Source organism: Amphiprion ocellaris, chromosome 3, assembly GCF_022539595.1.
Source record: "Amphiprion ocellaris isolate individual 3 ecotype Okinawa chromosome 3, ASM2253959v1, whole genome shotgun sequence".
NCBI classification, from domain to species: Eukaryota; Metazoa; Chordata; class Actinopteri; family Pomacentridae; genus Amphiprion; species Amphiprion ocellaris.
The window spans coordinates 21,882,311-21,893,713 of NC_072768.1; the positions used below are offsets into that span (position 1 = coordinate 21,882,311).

At 36.5% G+C, this 11,403-nt stretch overlaps 1 long non-coding RNA gene across 1 annotated transcript; it reads left to right on the plus strand.

Moving 5' to 3' along the window:
* The first annotated feature begins 3,775 nt into the window (after positions 1-3,775).
* On the plus strand, positions 3,776-6,316 carry LOC129348604 (uncharacterized). The gene is made up of 2 exons (XR_008601207.1): positions 3,776-4,469; positions 5,821-6,316. It is a non-coding gene; the product is annotated as an uncharacterized LOC129348604 (long non-coding RNA).
* The last annotated feature ends 5,087 nt before the right edge of the window (positions 6,317-11,403 follow it).

The window sequence follows — 11,403 nt, forward strand, 5'->3', positions numbered from 1 at the left end:
TTCTTGTCTTTGAGTGTGACTTTCACGATAAAAGTCTTTTGTCAGCTGCCAGCAAGTAAAAGTGCAGCTGATCCTTTAGCTCTGAAATCAAAGGTCAGTGCTCTAAAACCATAAAACTCTTGATGTGTGTTCAGTAGGTGAGGCACTAGTGTTACATCATCTATCATCTGATCAGGAATTTGATATTTGTTTCATCCCATCAGCATGTTTTAGAAGGTATTTTTATCTTTCAAAAAAAATCTCATTGTTCCTGTCTATGAAGGGACTGGCTTAGCATTTAGCATCAGTTGGCTGCTGGACAGTCGGATAAGACGACACACCTCTGAGGTGTGCTGTTTGTACACTAAGCTAGATAACCAGACAGAGAGCAAGTACTCTACAGCTTGATCCTGAAATGAGTACCTTATTCTGGCACATTCAGTGCTAATAAAAGTGTTCATCCCAGTGGATTTGATACATCGCTGCTTTAGAACTTGGACCTTTTATTCACAGAAGAGTATTTGGCACGTGAGGAATAAGTCATGTCAGAATTCACTTTAACGTCTTTGGTTTTACAGCCTGGCTCAGTCACACCGTCTTTTAGCCAACAGGGCTAATATTAATTAGTACCCCATCTGCTTTTCTAACTGTGCCAAGTCAAAATATCTCCTATGAGAAAATGTAATCACAACAGATATAATCAGGCTTTCTTTACAATCTCAAATCTCTGAAACTGTACATAATAATCTTTCTCTGGCCCTCTTCAGGTCTGTCCTTTGCTAGTAATTACAGCTTAATCTCAGTAGCTGTGTGTGCTTCAGCTTTGCAGAACTGGACACTGAAATATTTCCTTTTCTTCATACAAAACTGCACAAGTTCTTTGATGTTGCATGGGAGACCATGAATAAACAGCAGCTTTCAGATCCTGCCACAAATGATGGATTGTTTGGAGGTGTGTGCTCAGACTTGGCTTCTCCACAGCGTTAACACTTTGGTACTCTGCGTCAGTGCATTCAGATTGATCTCAGCTTCCAGCAGCCTTTCAGGGCCTCCACCCCGACACACACCTAATGAAGCTGCTACCACCAGCTTCATGATGTGAATGACAGAGTCACCGGCCTCATGATGGACTCTGGCATAGTCACAAAATGACACACTGTTGCTTTTAATAAATTTGTATTGTATTTGCATTTGAATACATGAGGAGAAATGTGTTTTACTGCGTTGATGTTTTTAAAAAATCCCAACTGTGTTCATTTAGTTTCCATGTTACAAAACATTAGTTAATCCAATCCACATGAGGTGAAAATGTTTTATAGCCACTAAAGTTAGTCCTGCAGGTACCTTTTGTGTTAAATACAACCTATGTGTTGTAAACTAATTCCCTTTCCTGCAAGAAAGCAATGTGAACTTTGATCTGAGTACTGTATGCCAGCTATTTCATCTATAATCCACAGATTACTGAATTATCTTCCTTAAGGAGCTCAGGCCTGGGATATAAAACAGTATGGCCTCTGTCTGATAACAAGTGACTGTAAACTGAACAGTCTGCACAGAAGTGTTTGGCTTTATTTGAGTTACTGTTAGGCACAGCTTAATTGCTGCCATTATTTTTGTTATTTCAGCAGATATGAGATCAATTTACTTACTGTCAGCTGCAAAATAGTTTTTACCAACCTATTAGGCAAATGCAAATTTAAAATCAGTGTCAAACATGTGGCAAGGAGTAATTAAAAAATCCTACTTTTTACTAGAGTCTGCGTGGAGATCAAAGTTAACCTACTTTGCGTTACCTTTAGTGATAAGCGATGTATAACCGAACAAAGCAAAGTCACTGGCCTTAATTTTCCTTTATCAGCCATGACATCATCATGAGGAAGTTTCAGCAGTTTTTATGGTTTTTATGAATAACTGGATTAACTTTGTGATCTGAATACAGAAGCAACGCTTACTTGCGTTCTTATATGTGTAATTGTGAAAAATGTGACTGCACAGCGTGTTTTTGGGTTGTGTGGTAACCCAGCTGCTGGGTATGATTCAGTGCTGCAGCCCTGTTCACTGGAGTCTTTTAGTATTCACTACTGTCAAGGTAGCCAAAATAAGCACCGTGACTTCCTGCACACAGAGCAAGTCACCTTCAGTGGTCAGTCTTTGGAGAGTTTGTAGTGTTGAAGTGGAAATGGTTTGAAAAGAAAAAGCATTAATTAAATATAATGTGAATGCCTGCTCCTTTAGACATGATTAGATGTATCTAGATACACGATCATAATTTTACCACTGTTCTTTGGGTATTTGTTAAGATTAAAGCTGGGATCAAACTGTACAAGACAAATATACTATACAAAGAGGAGCATTATTCTCTGTCTTTTGCCCGTTGATTGAAATCAAATGTTGCATCATGCTGTTAAAAAAGTCAATAATATTAATAATGCAAATAATTAACAATAAAAAGAATAGTATCTAAGAAGAAGAAAAAGAAGGAGGATCTTCATAGCTTTTCAGATAGTTAATCTGACACTACTCACCTAAATGATGATCATTTGTTTCAAGGTTGGGATTAATTTTACTTGCTGCTGCAGATGTGCGTCTCGGTCCGTGTACGGATCTGGTAATTGGATTTTCCGTTCTGAAACGGGTATTGAAAAACAAAAAAACGAGTAGTTATTTGATTTTCGTTTTAAAATACAAAAATTAAAAATGAAATACAAGGCGTTTTTCCTTTTCATGATAAAATGCTTTGATTTTCGTTTTATATTTAGAATAACAGGAAAGTAAAATCAGTAAGAGACAGTAACGTTTTTTGAGACCGGAAGTGGTCATCAGCAAGTGTGGAGACAGAGTACGGTGCATAGACTGTATATAATTTTTTTTTCGTTAGTTTTCATGGTCAAAATGAGAGATCAGGTGGCCGATCTTAAAATAAATCAATATTGAATTTTTTATAGAGCGTTAAAGTTTTGCGAAGCCAGGGGGCGGGGCTACTTGATTGACAGTCCGGTCTGGAATGATTGACAGGTCCTATGGAGGAGGCAGCAGAGACTCTGTTCTCCTCGTTTGGATTAATTCTGACATAATAACTGTTGGTTTATTTATCGGTGCAGCAGCAGAACGTTTTCCACAGACAGTTTTCCTGCCCGTTGGCTTGTTTTAACCAGTTTTCTGTCTTCGGCTGATTCTACCAGCAGACACTGAAAGGACTCTAATAGTTCAGTAAGTAAATGTTTATTTTCGTATCGGTGCCGCTTTTAATGCACTTTATATGCAGCTTTAGTGTCAGATATAATGTGTGCCATGCACTCCAGATGTTGGTGGAGTTTGTTTCAGTGTGTGTTGACCAGAGAAGAAAGTTAGCATAGTAAATATTAGCTGTAATGATGCTAACCGAGCTAGCTGCTCAGTCTTAGCCTGATTAAAGCTAACGTAGCATTAAGCTAATGTGTCGAGTTTCATGTAAACAGTTGAAGTTTGTTGTGTTCCTGTAATGTGGTTCATTAAGTTCATAAAACTGTGGCTGGTTGACATTAATGTAACGTTCAGGAAACTTAAATGTGATTAAAACAGTAACGTTAATGTTCTAGTTGTCAGTAATCAGCTTTAATTTGACACTAAAACAGACTCTGATAATTTTAAATGACATCAGTTTCATTAATTTGTTGAAAATTGCCTCATTTGTTGTTGTGATGTTGCTGCTGATTCATTAAAGCCAGATGATCCGTGTTGAAGATACATTTAGTTCTAGTATCAGAAGTACAAGAAGGAAAATGGAAGTTTAGTTCTGCTACGTCAAAGATTTCAGGACTAAAATAATTAAATGAGTCTTTATGCCTCAAACTTTATTTTACAATAAAGAAATAATGAAATAATCACAGATAATAAAAATATAAATAGCAGAGGAAACCTGAGAGAATAATTTCCTGAAAAGTCTGTGAAGGAAAAGCAGCTTTTTTATCCTGAAAGATCAGAATCAGCTCTAACATCTGCATCTGACAGCATCAAGTCAACCAGAAAGAAAAGAAAAAAGAAAATGACTTCTTTCTGATCACATCTGTTCCGCTGCTCACAATCTGCTGCTGCTCACATTCTTCACATTTATAGTCCACTTTTAAAAGTTCAGCAGACAGGTGCTCTGCTTTGGAGTGTGATGATGTCGTTGGTGATGTGGAGAGTGAAGTTTCCGTTTCACCCACAGCGTGCTTTAGGGCGCCGGGGTCGGACTCGATGTTTGAAATACTGACCGACAGCTCAGATTTAACTGTCTGTAGTTCCGTTTTGATGGGTGTTAAACTTTCACTCAAAGCCGCCAGGAGCTGGGTCTTTAAAATAACCACCGTCTCATTACAGAGTGAAAGTAGCAGTTCCTGCTTAAGGTCAGAGATTGCAGCATCTGAGGGCCTCTTCAAAAGAAGACGTAGTTGATGAAGGCATTCTGGAGCAGGACCAGAAAGACCATGACCAAGAAGCCTTGAGATCTTAGACAGCATCTCCCTCAGGTGGGTGTCAACGGTGTTCACAGTCAGGTCTGTGGTAATCCCGTCAAAAAAACAAAACAGAAAAAAAATCTAGATTATAAATCAACATGTAACCAAAGCACTCTGTGTATAATGCCATAGTATAGGATGTAGTTCAGAAAATGTCAAAGTATTGTATACTTTTCAAGAATAACATAGTATGGCCTGTAGTTCATAGTATAGCTTGGCAAAAAAAAAAAAAGATTATTATGTGGTTCAAAAAGTGCAAAATGATAGGATGTTGCCTAAAATTGTCATGTATGATATGTGGTTCAAAAAATGTCATAGTGCAGTATATTGTCAAAATAGTATGTTATTCAAGAAAACATCAGAGTATAATATGTCATCTAAAAAATGCCATAGATAATATTTCATTGCACAAGTAAAAGTATAGTAATTTTTAAAACTGTTCAAATTCTTAAAATATGTTGCTAAAAAACGACAAAAAAACTAAAACTAAAAAAGTCATAGTAATATGTCAATTTAAAAAGCCTATAGTGTAGCGTGTCGCCCAACAAACATCATAGTATAGCATGTCGCTCTAAAAACGTCATAGTATAGCATGTCGCTCTAAAAATGTCATTGTATAGCATATCTCTTTAAAGTTGTCATAGTATAGCATGTCGTCCAAAAAACGTCATACTATAGCATGTCGCTCTAAAAACGTCATAGTATAGCATGTCGCTCTAAAATGTCATTGTATAGCATGTCGCTCTAAAATGTCATTGCATAGCATGTCGCTCTAAAAATGTCATTGTATAGCATATCTCTTTAAAATTGTCATAGTATAGCATGTCGTCCAAAAAACGTCAAAATATAGCCTTTGGTCTAAAAACGTCATAGTATAGCATGTCGCTCTAAAAATGTCATAGTATAACCTTTGGTTCAACAAACATCATAGTTTAGCATGTCACCCAAAAAATGTCAGAGTATAGCATGTCGCTCTGAAAACGTCATAGTATAGCCTTTGGTCCACAAAACGTTATTTTGTCCCGGCTGTCTGAAGTAGGTGAGGAGCAACACCAAAACAGTCCAAATGCTGGTTTCCAGAGGGTTAGACGAGTATTTATTTGAAAGAGTAAGTTTACAACAACACAGCATGTGAGGGGGTTAAAAGCAAATGGGTGTTAGTAAAATAAAAATAAATAAACAGAACTAAAAGTGAACTTCATGTTGACATTGATGGGCATTCCAACGAGGAACAAAGTAAAAGATAATCAATATGAAAAAAACTTTTCCTGTTCACCTCTTAAAACCCCAAAACACACTGCAGTAGCATCCTAAACTAAAACTACCAATGGGTTCCCTGTTTTCCTTTCTGAACAATTCAAAGGTCCCTCTCTATCTCCCCACACATCCACCAACCACTGGAACACATCTCCAAAGTTCTGCCGGGCCAGCTCAGCTTCCCCTCAGAAGAAGTGCTGCCACCTGCCAGATGAAGGAGCCTTTTGAGAGGCAGCTGGCATCGTGATTGGACTGTACTTTGGTCTGTTCCAATCCAGCTTCAGCTCCAGAGACGGCAGGCGGGACGAGTCAACGGAGGCCGGGTGGACGAAGGCATGCAGCTGAGTACAATCCAGAAAACAACAGAGGAGGAGTGCAGCGGCCCAGGGCCAGAACAACCAGAGTATGTCTCTTAGAAAACATCATAGTATAGCCTTTGGTATGAAAAAACGCCATCATATACATCATATATTGTACAAATAACAAGTCAAAGGAAAGAGACATACATTGTAGAATTGTAGTAATTGTGGGCTGACTGATTTACTGATTATCAGTATTTTATTTTTTACTGATTTACGGTAATAAATACATTTAAAAATGGCGCTACTTTGGCTCTGAACCTTTATCTACCTGTGGTCGCTCTGTCTTCTGGAGTGATTTGATTGGTTATACGTCACGAAAAAAACTCCTTTAACTTAACATCTGTAAACAAAACAAAAACATATCAGCAAAGTTTTCTGTTAAAGTTTGTGTTCTTGTAAGATTAACTCCAAGATTTTAAATACTTTTGTTTACTGCAAATGAATATCTACTCCAAATGTTTCACTAATAATCATTATCAGCCTTAAAAACCCACAAAACACCCCTCTATACTCAACCACACTTAGTACAGTCCGGTTCCCCCTTCTATAAAGCTGCTTGGAATCATCCACTTCCTGTTTGTCAAAGTGGCCTTCTACCTGGACAGGTTTTGTTGGAGCTCATGCAACAAACATTTTGGGTAACTGCACTTTAATATGGATGGATGACACTGAATTAGAGTCTGTTTTAATGAGACTGAGTTAAGATGTGTAGCTCTGTCATTAAATAGTAAATTATTTCTCTGAATTCACAGAGAAAAGTCTGAAATGTTTGCTAGGTTAGCGTCCCACATGTTCTTTGGCTCAGCTAAAGCTAACTCTCTCTAACTTCTGGATCTCTTGAGTTGCTTGTTGTTAAAATATCTTGCTGTAGGTGCTGAAGCTCAGAAAGTTTGAGATGTTTGTTCAAAATAAGCTCATTCTCAAGTCTTATCTGAACTGTCTTCTTTTGTTTGAACTTTCCCTAAACTGACAGAGCAGCACATCCAGACTCGGTCTCATTTATGTAGAGATTAAACTTCAGTGTCATTCATTGATGTAAAAGTGCAGTTTTTCAAATGTTTGTTGCACATGCTCCCGACCAAACCAGTCCAGGTGGAAGACGATGTGAAGAGAAAGCTCCAGAGGATGAATATCACACATTTACGTTGGAAATAAAAGTCCTTTAATTTGACATTGTCATGCAAAAGTTGGATTTCCCTTTAATGATGTTCAAATCTTTGAGTGTTTTGTTGATGTTGGTTTCTAAATGTTTTTTGACACTCGGCCCCAAAGATTAAAACCTTTTATGGCTCACAAGCTGCAACAATTCACACATTATCAACTATCTTTCTGACTAAACTAAGATAAAAAGTGAAAAAGTGCCTGATTCCTGCATCATGAATGTAAATCTTTTTGGTTTTTATGTCAGTAAACTGAATATATTTGGGTTTGACATTTTATAAACCAAAACAAGAAATGAATTACTGGAGAAAACAATCAACAGATTAATGGACAAAGAAAATGTGTTTTCCAACATATATGGCTGAATTACTCCAACATTACAAGATAAATACAATTTGAATTCAATTTTATTTATATAACGCCAATTACAGGTCAAATTGTCTCAAGACACTTTATTTTTCTATTTTTTGTCATATTTAAAATATGACAAAGTAAGAAATTTAAACCTCTTGACTAATCCGATTTATTATTTGGTTTTTGAGAGACTAATCGACAACTAAAATAACTTTCTCCACTAAAACTAATAAACATGAGGTCAAATAGAAGGAACAGTTTTCAATACTGCAGTCCCACGATGACAAGAATAAAGTTTGTCAACAAAAACTAAATCTGCTGGTTGATTCCATTAAAGTCCTAATAAATGATAATAAAGTGTGATACTAAAGGTTTGTGGTGCTAAAAATGTCAAAGTAAAGATCTCAAGCTGAACATCTGGATGGAGGTTGATAAAAGTTGACCTTCTTTCATTTCTCTGGAGCCGACTCCATGGATTTTATGGATGGTGGTTAAAGACCTGCTCTTCTAGTGGTCTTCCTTCTAGTCGCTGTAAAAAGTCACTCCATCCTTGCTGACTTCAACACCTCTTCATGACAAGTTGTTCTGCCTCTGATCTCGTGGAAACTCCAGAAACTCGGGAAAACCCATGGAGACTCGAAGAACTCGTGGAGACTCGAAGAACTCGTCGGGCGGGGGAAGGTGTGGTGGGAGGTGGGGGAGTAGAGGGGGGAGGCCGCCACCCACCTCCCCGCCTACTCTCCGCCCTGACTCCACCCAGACTCCGCCTTGGCTCTGCCCATGTGGTCACTTCACGAACTACGATGCCAAAGGGACGACGAATTTATTTCTTTTCATCTGATCTGTAGCTCAGTGAGTTAAGGATTTGCCTGTAGAGCTGCAGGTCGCTGGTTCAAGACCAGACCCTTCTTAAATTTTATCAAAATTCTGACAAAGACAAAGAAAGAAAAGGCCGATGGTGGGTCTTGAACCTGCGACCTTCCAGTTGGTAGTCTGTCTTCTTATCCCCTGAGCTACTTGCTCAGATACTAATGCTTCTTTTTTTTGCGCATTTATCATCTATTTTTTGCCATTTTCGAGTTTTTTTTTAACTTGAGTCTTGACTCGACCGTTTTTTTCAGGAGGTTGGACTTCAGCCTTTGTGCTGGAGGGTTGAACCCTCAGTTCCAAGACTTTCCAAGCCTCCAGACCTCCCGAGTCCTCAGGACCTGAGCTTTCACACAGTCTGAGGGCTGAAATTTTCTAAGTCCCACAGTAGTTCTCTGTTAGATTGAACTTTCAGACAGTCCAAGGACTGATATCTTCTAAGTTCCTGAGTAGTTCTATGTTAGTTTGAACCTTTCCACAGTCTGAGGTTTGAAATCTTAAAAGTTCTTGAGTAGTTCTCTGTTAGTTTGAACCTTCAGACAGTCTGAGGACTGAAATTTTAAAAGTTTCTCAGTACTTCTCTGTTAGTTTGAACTTTCTGGTTAACAGAAGCCTTAAAACTTGTGACCATGAGTCTTGATTTCACATTTAGACCATCCATCTGAGTTCTTCTCAGACCTTCACCTGCGGGTTTTTTAGAAATCCTCAACAAACTTTGATTCTCTTCACTGAACAGTAAAGTTTGTGGAGATCAGAAGGTAACATTAGTTTGATAAATGCCTTCAACTACTAGTAGTCTTTATCTGGAAAGCAGTTTTCTGAAATGAGTTTGCTCTTTTCTCACCTTTTATTCTTTTCTAATGTCTGATTTGATTTCCAAATGTTTTGTCTTTTTAATGTTTGTTTTTTCAAATGTTTTATCAGCTTGTTTTGAGTTTTTTCCTTTCCCAATATTTAGTGTTTCGATTAAATCTTTAAGGTTTTTCTTTTTAAATGTTTTACCACCTTTTAATGTTTAATTTTCTTTTTGAATGCTTCATTGTATTTTCTGTTTAATTCCTATTTGAAGTTTTATTGTCTTTAAGATGTAATTTTCTAATTAAGCATTTAAGTTTTTAATTAAATATTTTGTCTTTTTAAAGGTTTAATAATCTAATTAAATGTTTTGCATTTTTTAAGATGTTTAATATTCTTCTTGTTGAATTGTATTTTGTAAATGTTTAATTATCGAAAATATTTTATCTGTAATTTTTAATATTTGTATTTTAAAAATTTTGTTTAATTTCATAATGACATGTATTGTATCTTGTTGAATTATCTCATGCAATATTTTGTCTGTTTAATATAATTTAATTGTATTTAATGTTTAACACTATTAAACAGACAAAATATTGCATGAGATAATTCAACAAGATACATGTCATGAAATTAAACAAAATTTTTAAAATACAAATATTAAAAATTACAGATATATTTTTGATAATTAAACATTTAAAAAATACAATTAAACAAGAAGAATATTAAACATTTTAAAAAATGCAAAACATTTAATTAGATTTTTAAACCTTTAAAAAGACAAAACATTTAATTAAATAATTAAATGCTTAATTAGAAAATTACATCTTAAATTTCTTAAATCTTTTTAATAATAAAACTTTTTAAAAGTTTTATTGTATTAAATTTTTTTCCTTTAATTGCTTTTTGTTATGTAGTTTATTTCTTTAATCTTCTTTTTCTGTCAAGATTTTAACCCCAACCTTAAAAACGAAATAAACCCTTAAATCACAATGAAAATACTTCTGTTGTCACAATCATGAGTTAGTCAATTATTCAGTTTATCAATTCAACTTTATTTGTTTAGCACCTTTTACACAGATGACAAAACTAAACAAGCAAAGAGAAAAAAAACTACGCTAAAACTATGATTGAAACTCAAAAACATTTTTAAAAAAAAAAATTAAAAAAAAATTTAACATGGTAATATAATATGTTGTGTCCAGGGGATGGAGGGAGTTTATTGAAGTCTTCTTGGGCTCACATGGGAAATCATTTAAAATATAAACTTGATATTCAGTCTAAGGAAACTGCAGAGCGACAGAAGAACCAACAATATCTCCTGTTTTCTCCTTTAATGAGTCGACTCTTCTTGTGCTTTCAGACCAAAGAACTACAGACTCTTCACAACCTGCTCAAACTCTTGGTACAGGACCTCACTACACGGGTCAAGTAGGTTTCCGTCTCATTTCTACTCTGAAGCTCACCTTCTCCTGCTCAAACTGCTGATAAATGTTTCTGCTGCTCTAAAGTCTGGTCTCCAGAACTTCCTAAAAACTCTCAAAGTCTCTTCTGCTGCAGGTTGCTTTATAGAACTGTTACAGAAAACCTCACTAAACCACATGGAGGGGCCTCAAGATAGTCGTCCAAATGAAACCATACAAAAACCAAACTAGCACAACCCAAATGCTAAAGTCTCCTACAGCCTACCAGAGAACCTCTGAGAACAGAGAATCAGGACAGGAACTCTTACCTTCTGGACAACCAACATTGGTTCACAAACAAGAATACAGAATGTGTCTAACCAAAAACCTCTAAAGACTCACTACAGCCAAGATAAAGACACAACTCAGCTGCACCAAACCCACTAATCACTGCACACATTAGCACCAGGTGCTAACTGTGGCTAAAGAACCACATTTACCAAGACAACTATCCAGTACAAAACCCTAAAACACACCAAGAAACACATTAAAGACGATTTTACTGCTGGAAGCTGCAAGCCAACGCCTAAACAACAAACTAAAGCAACGGAGCCAAACCCAGTTCATGGTGTAGAGAAACAGAGGAAATGTTTGTCTGGAGCTAAAGCAGGAAGACACTGAGCTGCTCAGGTGTTCCTGATAACACCAAGCAGCCACCTGGACAGCCAATAGGAACACAGCTTACTG